The sequence below is a fragment of the Cornus florida genome, unplaced genomic scaffold (assembly GCF_030987335.1).
Source record: "Cornus florida cultivar Cherokee Brave unplaced genomic scaffold, ASM3098733v1 CherokeeBrave_3.0.0_Hap2_Chr08, whole genome shotgun sequence".
Classification (NCBI taxonomy): domain Eukaryota; kingdom Viridiplantae; phylum Streptophyta; class Magnoliopsida; order Cornales; family Cornaceae; genus Cornus; species Cornus florida.
Window position 1 is genome coordinate 52068146 of NW_026775578.1, and position 13800 is coordinate 52081945.

Below are 13800 nucleotides of genomic sequence, written 5' to 3' on the forward strand. Positions count from 1 at the left end.
GACAACATTCAAGTACCATTAGGCATACCAAGACCTTTCATTCCACCACAACAACAAGGCCAAGTTCCATTGGGAATGCCTTGGCCAATTTTTGCTCCATAACCTCCTATTATTCAAGGCAATCAAGGTACTTATGTAACACCTCCAATTGTGAATCCTCCTCTTGCTTTGCGTGATCATTTTGTGCCAAATGAATATAAGTACCTTTTAGAGCACATCACTATGAAATTAAACTGCAAACTATTCAAATGCTTCCTAACTATCATGGACTTTCAAGTGAAGAACCTTACAAGCATTTAGAAGAGTTTCTTGAAGTATACTCTACCGTGAAATACACGGACATGCTGGAAGATGTTTTGAGATTAAAACTTTTTCCTTTCACCCTTAAAGATAAGGCAAAATATTGGTTCAACAATCTTAGGCCTTTTTCGATAACTTTTTGGGCAGAAATGCAACAAGAGTTCTTGAAAAAGTACTATCAGGTTTCAAAGACCAATGCAATGAGAACTTCATTAGAGAATTTTCTCAAGGGGATGGGGAATTGTTTCATGAGGCATGGGAAAGATTTAATGATTTGCTTAGGAAGTGTCCACATCATGACATTCCTAAGTGGCAATTAGTTCTATACTTCTTTGAAAGTTTGCTGGATAATCATAGGGGTGTGGTTGATGCATCTATCATGGTTCTTATCTTGATAAGTATGAAAATAATATTTGGCGTCTTTATGAAAGCATGAGTGAGAATTCAATGCATTGATCCTTGTCTTCCAAAAATGGTAGAAATTTAGGTGGAAGAAAGAATGTCGGCTTGTATCAAGTTGACAATTCCAATGAAATAGGCGCCGAAGCAATTCTTTATCTCAAAGGTTTGATTAATTTTTGATCAACCAGGATTTGGTGAATCAAGTGTCTTCCTCCCCTAATTATCTTCATCATCCATCTAAGGAATCATGTATGAATTGTTCTAGTATCTTACATTCTACTTCCAATTGTCCCCATGGACATGTGCAAAGTGAGCACCATGAACAAGTGAATGCTACTTTTGTCAATCAATGGAATAACCCCTATGGCACACATTACAATCCCGAGTGGAGGAACCATCCAAACTTCTCTTGGAAAAGCCAAGGGGAAGGCTCAAACCTTCCCCAAGGTGGTTTTCAAGGCAAGTATGTTCCCCCCCCCCCCCCCCCCAATGCAAAGCCAAGGTTCCCAAGGTTATAGATCATTTTTTCAATCATCACATAGAAACCAATTCTCAAACTCTCATTTTCCTAATCAATCATCTTACTCTCAAGGAAATTCTAGGTGTCCCGCTTTTGAGGAAAAAATGTTAACCACTTTGGGTACTTTATAGGCAAACACTCAATTGCTTCATTCCCATTCCCAATCCATTGCTAAGCTAGAAACCCAAGTTGGGCAAATAGCGAGTACTTTAAATGCTAGAGAAAAAGGGAAGTTGCATTTAAATACCCCACCAAAGTAATAATTTGTTATGGAGACTAACCCCTCATTGGAAGGTCACACAATTGAACATGTCAATGCAGTGACAACCTTGAGAAGTAGAAAAATTGTTGACAATCAAGTTGGTGTCCAAAATGAAGTGAGTGAACCGGTGCAACCAAAAGTTGACACCCATCCCGTTTCACTTTTTATTCCTCATTCATTGCATGTGCATGATCATCTTGTTTAGAAAATTATGAAACAAGATTTGAAAATGTTGTGAAACAAGATTTTGAACAAACTTTTAAGCCTAAGGCTCCATTTTCGGATGCCTTAAAAGGATCCATTTCTCTTGAAAAGCAAAAGACCAAAGTAAATGAAATAATTGAAGTGTTTAGGCAAGTGAAGATTAATCTTCTCCTCTTTGATGCAATTAAACAAATTCTGGCTTATGCCAAATTTTTGAAAGATCTTTGCACCGAAAAGAGGAAGAACAAAAGCCAATCACCAAAGCAAGTGGTCTTGACCGAGCAAGTAAGCTCCATTTTGTAACATAACACTCTCCCAAAATCTAAGGACCCCAGTTCACCTAGTACTTCTTGCTTCATTGGTGACCATGTCATTAATCAAGCTTTTCTAGATTTAGGAGCAAGTGTTAACCTTCTTTCATATTTGGTGTATATTCAATTGGGCTTAGGAGACTTGAAACTAACGTCGGTAGTTTTGTAACTAGCCAACCGATCCATCAAAAAGCCCTGGGGTATTATTGAGGATGTCTTGATTAAAATTGATAAATTCTTCTTCCTGGTTGATTTCGTTGTCATTGACACAGAACCAATCCCTAATCCTAAGAATCAAATTCTCATTATTCTTGGCCATCCATTCCTGGCAACCGCTAATGCCAACATAAATTGTAGAACGGGGATAATGAAAATTTCATTTGGGCATATGAAGGTGAAGTTGAATATATTTATTCCAACCCCGAGTTCAATGGACAAGCATGAACAAGTGTGTGTTGTGGAAAAATGTCTTGACAATGAATTTGAAAAAGTTGAGTCTTTGCTTGAAAATGGAATTTTCAAAAGTTTATCTTCTAAAATGATTTCAAAGAATGTTGTTTTGAAAACAAGTGTTGAAAGGGCATGGAAGCCCAAGAGTTGCATTGATAAAGGACAATCAATCTCTTTTGATTCAAATCCAACAAGTTCTTTAGAGAACCATTTGTTGGGTGGGATTCAAAATGTCATTCACCCCGTTAAGGAGGGGATGCACAACAAGATTTTTTATCCAGGGCTAAAAAAGCCCAACATCTTGCTAGAGACGATAAAGACTAGTGCATTCCGTAGGGTTTGACAATCCTATTCCTCCCTCATTTCTATTTTTACAAATTTTTGTGCCATCTATATATGAGTTGAATTGAAAAATCTGGCTTGAGAGCCATTTTCTGCATTTTGAGTACAGTCAGGGACATTTCGATCGATCAAACTCAAGTTCGATTGATCGAAGTCCCACTTCGATCGATCGAATCACCTGTGATGAGGACTTTTCAGTTTCCATTTCGATTGATCAAGGTTAAGTTCAATCAATCGAAATCCATTTTTGATCGATCAAAGTTAAGGGTTCGATTAATCGAAGTTCTTCGATAGATAGAAAATGCGTCATTTGAATTTTTCAAAAATCCCTTTGGCCATTCAGCTTCCCCATTTTTATTTTTATTTTTCCTTTTTCTTTTTCTTTTCTTTTCCTTCCAGATTTTCCTTGTGACGACCCAAGTTTTGTAAACCCAATCGTCAGTGATGACCAAAAGATGATCCGATAACGGATCCGAAATGCGGAAGTGAAAGGTGAAATAACGGTCTCTAGAGATACAATGTATCTCTAAGACACAAATGTGACCCTCAATAAGGTCATGGAACCCAAAGGAAAACAAATGCGGAAATGTCGTTTCAAAAACGGACAAAAAGGAACCTAGGGGCAAAATGGTCATTTTGTAAAAAAGTGGATTCAAGTGCTATCGAGCATACCACTGGGAAGACAATAAAAAACTAATCATGATGGACTCAAGAATTTTATTATTCGGATTCCGGACGAAGGATAAACGACAAAACAAAGAAAAACAAGTAACAAAGCTAAAAGGGGTAAACTGGTAATTATCCAGAAATATCTGGGTGCAACCGAGCACACCGTTGGATTGACAATGAAAAATCAATCAATTTCAAAAAAAAAAAAAAATTCACTTGATTTGGAGTCCAGATGAGGGAGAAAGGTCAAAAACAAAATCGACGTCGCGGCGGCCCGACGAAGGCCGTGACAGCTACAGTGCCGTCAACCCACTACTGATACAACTGAGAGTAACATCGGGTATCTAAACGGACTTTTTTGGAAGAACTCAAAGAAGAACCCCCCCTAAAATCAAGTTTCCTACCCTGATAGTGGACGGAAACAAAAAAAAAAAAAAAAAAAAAAAAAAAATGCATTGTAAAATGCCCAGAATGCCCCCAAGAAAATCTGGTCAAGGGGGGTAAAAATTTCTCCAAGCTGCTGCCCAAAGAAAGGAAATAGGGCTTCGGGAGGTTTTTAAATGGCCTAAATTGGAAATGCAATCTTAAAATACACCCACAAGACCCCCGGAAGTTTCGGATTGGTTGTCACACTTTTCAAAAAAGAGTCGATAAAGAGTACCAAGTACATTTGCACTAAAAATCTGCAAAACCTGGCAGCAAGGATTTTTCGGACAAATATGGATTTTTAAGGGCCAAGATGGAATTTTCTAGAAAAACACAAAAAAGAAACCCCCCTCAAAATTAAGTTTTCTACGTGACTTTTACGGAAAAAAAAAAAAAAAAAACGCATTGTGAAATACCCGAAATGCCCCTGGAACAGAATAGGGTAAAACTCCCTAAAAATGCTACTTAGAGTTTTTGTTTCATCAAGGATGGTGTTGTTTGCTAAAGTGAGTATGCAAGTGCATGCAATATGATAAAATAGATGTACCAACATGGCCTAAAGCCTCTTTATATTCCATTAACAAGTTTTAGCATACAAAGCCTCCATAGTTGATAAAAATACATTTTCAAGCAAAATATGGCACCAATTGAATACAAGTGCAAATATAAACTTGCTTGGCCCTTGACCTCATGTTCTACATGTCAAATGCATTAAAAGGAGTGTACTTATGTACACTTTACATACGTAGAATCAAAGAATACAAGTTTGATACATAAAGCTACCAAACGATCGAAGGCAATGAAATCTTCAAGTCTTGAGTCCCGTACCTGAAATATACCCCAGTAACGTAAGGGTGAGTAACATAAAGCTACTCGTAGGAGATGAGCATACATCGACCTAGCGTTTTATAGTTTTATCACCTTAGGGTGAAACATATTAAAGGGGCTCATGCCACCTAACGTCTATGTCAAGTGAGACTCAGGGATCATCCTAAGCTACCTAGATCATTTCTAGCATAGTCACATTGTTCATGCAATTCAAACAACATGGAAACATGTTATACAAAGCAACTAGATATAGATTCTCAAAATCTTCAACTTGAAATCCAAAATACGAAAACAATAAGAGTGGGTCATACCACCTAACATTTATGTTCAAAATGAATCTATAGGATCATTCCTAAACTACATTTGGACATCAAAATACAATTTATGATATCAATGCAATTTAACCAACAATGGAACTTCCAATATAATGCACAAAGCATGCTTTCACAAAGTTACATCTTCAGCTCAAAATAAGAAATCAAATAAGGAACCACAAGTTATGATATCATCTAGTTATCAACTTGAAATGAAATATGAAATCAAACAAAGTGGATACTCAGATGTCACGCCGGATCAGACCAACAACATAGTTACTTTAGGGTTTCTAGCCCATGGGTAATCTCCCTATGTGCGCACTAGACTATATAGAGGGACAATCCCCCGTACTAGAACCAAGTCCTAGCCGTATCCAACAACGACATCCCCAAGTTTCCAAAATCAACAAATTATGCAACAACGTATATATATCAACATGTATATACAAGATATCAACCATTTATTAAGCACAACCCAAATTTTGGAAACATATACAATACATGCTCAAAGTTTACAACTACTATGGCATGAATGATGTCAAATACAAAGTGTGTAATTCCTTACATATAGCAACAATATATTCAATAAGAAAAAACATATTCTCATGAATATAAAAGTAACAACTATGTTATCTAATACTCAAAAGTAATCAAGTAAACATACACCAAATCCAAATTCATGATTTAAATATAAAAACAACTTCCAAAATGCAATTAAATCCATGGAGTAATAAAATAAAATTTAATTAGACATAAATAGTTAAATTCTCTAAATTCCAAGTTAATCCCAAATAACCTCAATTTAATATATATTGAAGGACATGTCATGGTCATCACATATGTAACATCAAATGACAATTTAAGTGATTAAAGTACTTAAAACAAAATTAATCAAACTAATTAATTAATTTCATCTAGATTTTTAAACAATTCCAAATGCCCTCAATTTAATCTATGTTAGAGAACATGTCAATGCCTATTTAAATACCACATTACAACTTAATTTCATGCTTGATACAACCATGTGAATTAAACTTTCACTAAAGATAAATATTAAATAAAAGTTGTAATTCTTAATCAAATGAGCCAAATTTAATATATGTTAACCAACATGTCGAAGCATAATTTCCTAGCATGTTACAATTCAATTCCAAGTCATACATATCCTTGAGCATTAAATCCTTTACAAAGAAATTAATTAAGAATAAATTCCAAGATTTATACAAAAATGCATACAAGTTGTATAAGCATATATAATCATCAATACAACACAAATATAATCCTAAGACACCCCCTACCTCAATTTGAGATGAAAATCTCAAAAGTCAACAAAACAAAACGGCTCTGAATCCGACGAAACTCCTAGGTTTTATCGGGGACAACACGATCTATATGAATCTCCAAGAAGCCCCATGAAAATCCAAACTTGGCCTAAATCCCAAACTCAAAATTTGGTCAGAAATGGTTTCTAATAAGGGGTAATGGTAGAGCACGACGAGGCGAGCAACAAATGCAAAGGCCGAAGGATTTTCACTTAGGAAAAGTAAGTTAAAGGAGGAGAGAGAAGATGGCAGCTCCATGGGCATCCATGGCTGCCTTTGGTCGTGCAAGGAGAGGAGGAAGAAGAAGAAAATCTGATTTTTCTTCTTTAAGGCACCTATTTATAGTAAATCACAAAAAGTGCCCCGAAAGGGCCCCGCCGGGTCCAGAAAAGTGGATTTTAAGCAAACGTGCTCAAACGGCAAAACTCTATGAATGAAAAAGATTCAAAATGAGAAAATATGAATAACGAAATAAACGGCATCGAAAAATGAGTCCCGAGCAGAAAGTTATGCCCCGAACAAGTTCGGCGGCAACCGGGTCCAAAAACTCTGAAACTGGAGAAAAACGACCAGAACGGAATTCTATGAATTTACAAGTCAACAAAAAGTGAAAATCAATCCCGTACGAGGATCCAAGCTCCAGAGAAGACGTTTTGAATAACTTTCGTTAATTGTTGGCCCCTACAAAAAGGGTTAACTGCGAAACTACCCCAGAATGAAAATATCTTCCAAAAGATATTTTCTTAGATACCCTTGAAATAAAATTTCTTCAAAAGATATTTATGAAAAACACCCCAAGAAATGAAATTAATTCCAAAGATTTATGCATCCATGCCCCTAAGGGCACCGAGAGCAACCAGAGTACTTTTTTGCAAAAGTAAAGATACGTATTTCGTGGAAACCACTCACGACAAGGATACGTGAAGTCAAAAACCAAATCCGAGCACAAGAAGTAAGATTGTGCCAAAAACTGACAAACGAAGATAAGATGAAATAGGAAAAATGACAGAATAGGGAAAAGACGAAATAACGCATAGTGTCCAAAAATGAAAAATGCGAAAATGACTCGGTCCTCAAAGGAAGTTGTCAATTCATATGAAAGAGTCTCAAAAACCAATTCTGAGCACTCGAGATGACACTAAGCGATGAAAAACCATCCACAGAAAAGAAAAGACAACGGAAAAAATTTATCCGCAAAATTTGAGGAAAAAGGGAAAAGGAAGAAAATGACCGGGTCATTACATTCCTTATTTTTCTTTTCTCTTTCTTTTTCCTTTCCTCTTTCTATTTTTATTTTTCTATTCATCTTCTCCCTCACAAAACCCTAACCCCCTTCCATCTCTCTCTCACCCGATTCTCTCTCCCCCATCATCTACCCTCTCTATCCATCTCTATCTCATTCTCCCTCACTCTCAAAGCCGCAACCAACCCACCTCCTCTCTTCTCTTCAACCGGCGAGAACCTAAAAGGCCAAAGCCACTGCCGCCGAACCTTTAGAGTCGCCGGTGAAGCTTGTGGCCATTCGGCCAAGCTTTTTCTCTTTAATCTCTTTATTTCTCTCTCTTTTTACATCATAACCATCGTCTCCGGCCGATTTAGGCCAATGAAGACTCGAAAGAAGCTCTAGCGAGCATCTGCAGAATCAGGCGAGTCTCCAGCGAGACTCCGGTCATCTTCTCCGACACTGACGAGGTTGAAAATCCTCCATTCCCAATCTCTTCCTCTACTCTTCTCTTCTCTCTAAGTTGTCGAGTGAGTTCCAAATTTTTACATTTTCATTTTGGCATCATTTTATTTTTATTTTATTTTTTATATTGTTGCTTGCTTTCTTTTTATTTTTGCATCTTAGTTTTATATTTTTGTTATCATTTTGTATATATTCTTGTATATATAAAAAAAAAATTGAAAACAAAATAAAAATTGTGGTTTCAAAAAAAAAAAAATCAAAATTACAAAACAAATAAAAATATTTATTGAAAATTGTTGCTAAAAAAATTGGAACATTTGAATTGAATTTTGCCCTGAATTTTGCATAAAGGGTGATGGAATTACATAGAGAATGGAGAATGGTCTTTTTGAATTCCTTTGATTGTGGAACTTTGTTTAAAACTAGATTTTTGATCTTGTTATGTTAAGTTGTGACATGGAAATTGACATTGGAGTTGGAATAAAATGTGGTTTGTTGTTGAGTACTTTTTAAAAAGGTGGATGGGCAACTTTTCTTGGTTTTATGGATTGATTGTGGGCGGTGTCCCTTATTGAGATTGATTCTTGATTGTGTTGAATTTTATATGGATGTTTGTTGTGTTTGAAAAAATTTGGGATGTCCATTTTTAAGGGGAAACCATGTCGGATTTTCGAAAAATCTTTACACTTTGATTTTACAATTCCAAATGGCATGTGGTTTGATTTTGGGACATGAGTTAGAATTTGAAATGGATTTTCAAGTAGATTTTGGAATGAAAAAAAGAAAGTTTTAAATTGTTTTACAAAGTTGAGCTATTGATGTTGCTTTTGAAAATAAATGGCATTGCAAAGTTTGAATTGTTATGAGCATAGTTCCACCTTGTCTCATTTGTTTTTGAAAAAGAAATGCATGGATTTGTTCTCAGTTGTCTACATTGATTGCAAGCATGACTTGATTTGAATTTGTGCTTTTGAAATTGAAAATAATAAGACTTGTCTTCAATACATAAACAATGTTTCAAATGGACTTCTTTGAAAAGTTTTTATTGGATTGAGTGCATTATTTTGGTAAAATGATCTTTCATTGTTGACATGCTTTGTGATCACACTTGTTGGGTTTCAAATGCCTAAAAAGGGAAATTTTTGAACTTTGATTAAAAAATGTGAAGTTGAGTTGCATGATTCCTTCTTTTGGTTTTTAATCATTGCATGATTCTTGTCATGAAGCTTTTCTACAATGCAATTGAATGTTTTGACCCCAAATTTTTCAAAAATTCCAATTTTGCCTCAAAAAGTGTTGAAAAATACCAAAGTTGACCAAAATGCCCTTAACTGTGTTGAAACTTGTTCCATTTGATTCATTTGCATCCATTTGCATGTTCTAAGTGCCTTTGAACTTGTATGTGATCCAATTCTTAATTCTTGCCATGCTAGGGAATAGTTTGATATCTTTTCACCTTCTTTATCATACTTTTGATCTTCTTATGCTTAATGACTTTGAGACCTACCAAATGTGATTTCTGGCTAAGTTTGGGGGTATGTTATGGATTTTGGGAATTTCAATTGCATGATTGGGATGTTGTATCTATTATTTGGCCTTAGTCTCTTTTCTCGAGCTTCAATAGGATATTGTCATACCTTTGACTTGACTCTGAGACTATGTTTGCTTTATTTTGCAAAATATCTATTTCTATGCCATTGTCTTGCTATCTTATACACTTGTCATCTATTCTTGATGACCAAGGTTCTTTCCAGTCCAGATTTTGACTTTCAGATGGTAAGTTTCTTGTATTCTTAATATTTAACCATTCTCTGCTTCATTTAAGCATTAGAGGAGGTCACGAGCCATGAGTGATCGTAGGATGTTGATTTTGTGGCATTGCTATACAGGATATTTCTTTGTCTGGAGTTGTTCTTATTTGTGCATCATTTAGATATATGCCATCTAGTTGTATACCATGTCCAGGATTCTTTGTTGAACTTACCTGTCATAACATGCCTTGGATTGTTGTGTTTTGCAATCGTTCATTTCACTTAGTCTTTATTGCATGACATGCCTATTTCTTGAGTCCTAGGTTGACATTTTCCATACCTATATGCTCCATGCTATCCTGTTGCTCTATTTTGATCTTCATTGTTGCACCTGTAGACATTCTTGCTAGGAATTGATACGATGTCATCCTAGAGTCTACTTGTCATACCATTGCAACATCTTCTTCAGTTTTAGGTTTGTGAATGCACGTTGCATCATTTATGCACATCACAACCTATGTTTGTCATGTTGATCATATTTTTGCTCAGATTATTTTTATATGTGACTTTTCTATCCTCTATGCCATCATTGCATATTTGATCTATTTTGTTTAACTAAGGCATGTAGAATGATGATTTTGAAGCTTTCCTAATCACTTCTTGCACAAGCATGATCCTATTTGTCTATTTACCTTTTCTATCTGTTTCAGGCATACTTTGTGTTTCCTTATCAGTTGCTTACCATATTTTCTACCTGTGCATTGATTTATAATTGTTTTTGTAGATGTAGCGTAGAAGAAAGACTCTTACCAGGAAGAGAGTTCCAAAAGTGCCACAACCTACATCTCCAGTTGCAGAGTCTTCCTCTTCAGCTTCTTTTTCTTCATCTGCCATGGATGCCGAGGATGGCATGATCAGAGAGGTCCCCATTGAGTCTTACGCCGGTAAGACATAGGAGACTGAGTACAGATGTGATCGAGATCTATTCTCCACCTTGGACCAGACCCAGTGGTCTTATGATGAGTTAGTGAGGCAGGGCATTGATGCTATTATGACTCCAGCAGACACAGTCGTCTACCCTCGGTTGGTTGCTCTCTTTTACCAGCACCTCCGGATGGATGAGGATGACAGACTTCTTCTACACACTACCATTGATGGTTAGGAGATCAATATTTCTCTCCCGGCCATAGCTGCTGCCAGTCGATGCCCCCACACTTCTCCGTTGGCTGATGATACTCAGGAGCCTCTATTCCTTACAGATCCACCATTTCCCACTGGGTTTACCGTGGTAGCTACACTATCACCATAGGTGGCATTTGAGGGGCACACATTTATAGACCAGGTCGAGATTGATCCCCGGTACTGGTTCTTCAATTCCATGCTTCACCTCAATGTTTTCCCTACCAGTCATGGCACTCAGAGGAGAGAGGGGATCTTCCAGGCTTTATACGGCATAGATCAGGGTTACTGGTTCTCCATTCCTGCACTCATCTCGGAGCTTATCCACAAGTTCTGGAAGAACTTGTATTTTTTGCCTACCACCAGAGCAGAGATCTGGCCTTTACCTTTTGGCCATTTAATCACACAACTACTCTTAGACCAGGGGTATCAGTTTGACCCCGAGGAGATTGCAGAGCCTAACGCTGATAGGGAAAAAAAAGCCTATGATCTGGCCCGGTGGAACAAGTCCTTCAATTCATGCCACAAGAATAGAGCAAATAGAGAATGCAGGCATAGCTACAGAGAACAGCAGCAGAGGTAGCGGCAGCAGAAGATGCTCCAGAGGATGATACAGTTGATAGATCTCCTCCCAAATAGAGACGTCGCATTACTACTTCCAATTCTACCTCCCAACTAGACGTACTTGGTGCATCTCAGCACACTGGCCCTTCACATGCTCCTCCTACTGAGCCGACAGCCTATACAAGCACTGATTCTAGCTACAGATCAGAGGTAGCTCGGTTGTATACAGATTTTATATCTTTCAGAGCTGATATGATTGGACGTCACGAGGATATCATGAGGAAGCATGATGACCTAGTAAGGAGACACGACGATCTGGTAGGGAGACATGATGACTTAGTTCGGAGATCCTATGTGCTGCGAGATAAGGTAGCTGAGGTAAGACATGAGCTTAGAGCTTTAAGAACTGACCTTACCACTTCACTCACTCGCCACAGCACCTGTAAGACCCGGTCATTTTCCTTGCTTTCCTTTTTCTTAGATTTTTACTGATAAATTTTTTCCGTTGATTTTTCCTTTCTGAGTACGGTTACTCATCACTTAGTGTTGTCTTGAGCCTCAAAAATGGTTTTTGAGACTCTATCCCTTGGATTGACAACTTCTTTAAAAGACCGCGTCATTTCCACATTTTTCGTTTTTCGACACTATACACTTTTCGTCCTTTTCCCCGTTTGTCACTTTGTTGGCATAACCTCACTTTTCATGTTTGGAGTTGAGTTTTGACTTCATGTACCTTTATCCTAAGTGGTTTCCATGAAATGCGTATCTTTACTTTTGTAGGAAAGTACTTTGGTTGCTCCTAGTGTCCATAAGGGCATAGATGCAAAGTTCTTCAGAAATATTTTTGTTTCTTGGGGTGTTTTTCATAAATATCTTTTATAGATATTTAATTTTAGAAATTTTTAAGAAAATATCTTTTGATTCTGGGCAATTTTGCAGTTATCCCTTTTTGTAGGGGCCATTATGCAATTAATGAAAGTTATTGCAAAATACCTCATTTTGAGCCTGGATCCTCATACGGGATTCATTTTGGCATTTTGTCGAGTCGTGTACTCTTAAAATTGTCTTGCAGTCGAACCCTACAATTTTCGGGTTTTCGGCCCTAGTTAGCGCCAAACTTGTTTGGGGCATATTTCTATGTTCGGGACTTGGTTTTTGACGTTGTTTCTTCTGTTATTTATATTTTCTTATTTTGGTTCTTTTTCGTTCACAGAGTTTTGTCATTTGAGCGCGTTTGCTCAAATTCCACTTTTCCGAACCTGGCAGGGCCCTTTCGGGGCACTTTTAGGGTTTTACTATGAATAGGGGGTTATAAAATTAAATCAGCTTATTTCCTTTTCTTCCCACGTTTCAGACCAGCCATGGCAGCCCAAGGGGCTACCACCTTCTTTTCTTCTTTTCCACCTTCTTCCCTCATGTAAAATGTCATAGTGCCTTAGCGTTTATTGAAGGCATTGACGACGTGCACCTTTCTTCCTTATTAGAAGCCAATTCCGACCATTTTTGAGTTCAGGTTTTGAGTTCGGGTTTGGATTTTCATGGTGCCACAAAGGTTAAAGTTGCCTCCCTCGTAGTCCCCGACATAACCTAGGAATATCGTCGGATTCGGAGCGTTTTCGTTTCGGTGGGGATTTGTGATTTCATTACAAAATGAGGTAGGGGATGTTTTAGGTTTAAATATGTGTTGTATTGATGGTTTTATAACCATATACAACTTGTAAGCATGCCTTTGTATTAATTCTAGAATTTAATTTAATTATTTTCTTTATTTAAGATTTAATTCTCATGGTTGTATATAGCTTGGAATTAAATTGTAGCATGCTATTAAATTAAGTCTTGATATGCTTGTTAACATATATTAAATTGGAAGGATTTGAATAAGTTTTGCAACTTTTAATTAATCTTTCACTTGAATGAAAATTTAATTCACATTGTTGTAACTAGCATGGAATCAACTTGTAATGTGATATTAAATTAGGCCTTAGTATGTTCTTTAACATATGTGAATTTGAGGACATTTGGAATTGTTTTAAAATCTAGAGAAAATTAATTAACTAGATTAATTAATTTTACTTTAAGTGTTCTAATCGCTTAATTGGATTTTTTATTTGATATTATTGATGAGCTTGGCATGTTCTATCATATATATTAAATTGAGAATCTTTGAATGAGTTTTGAAAATTTTATTTAATTATTTTCTTGGCATTGATCTTAATTTACCTTGTTGTAACTAAGGTAGAATTGGTTTGTAACTTGAAATTAAATTTGG

The 13800-nt window shown here is 36.6% G+C and overlaps 1 pseudogene; it reads right to left on the reverse strand.

Annotated features, from left to right (window-relative positions):
• Positions 1-505: 505 nt before the first annotated feature.
• On the reverse strand, positions 506-603 carry LOC132272086 (small nucleolar RNA R71; annotated as a pseudogene).
• Between the last annotated feature and the right edge of the window lie 13197 nt (positions 604-13800).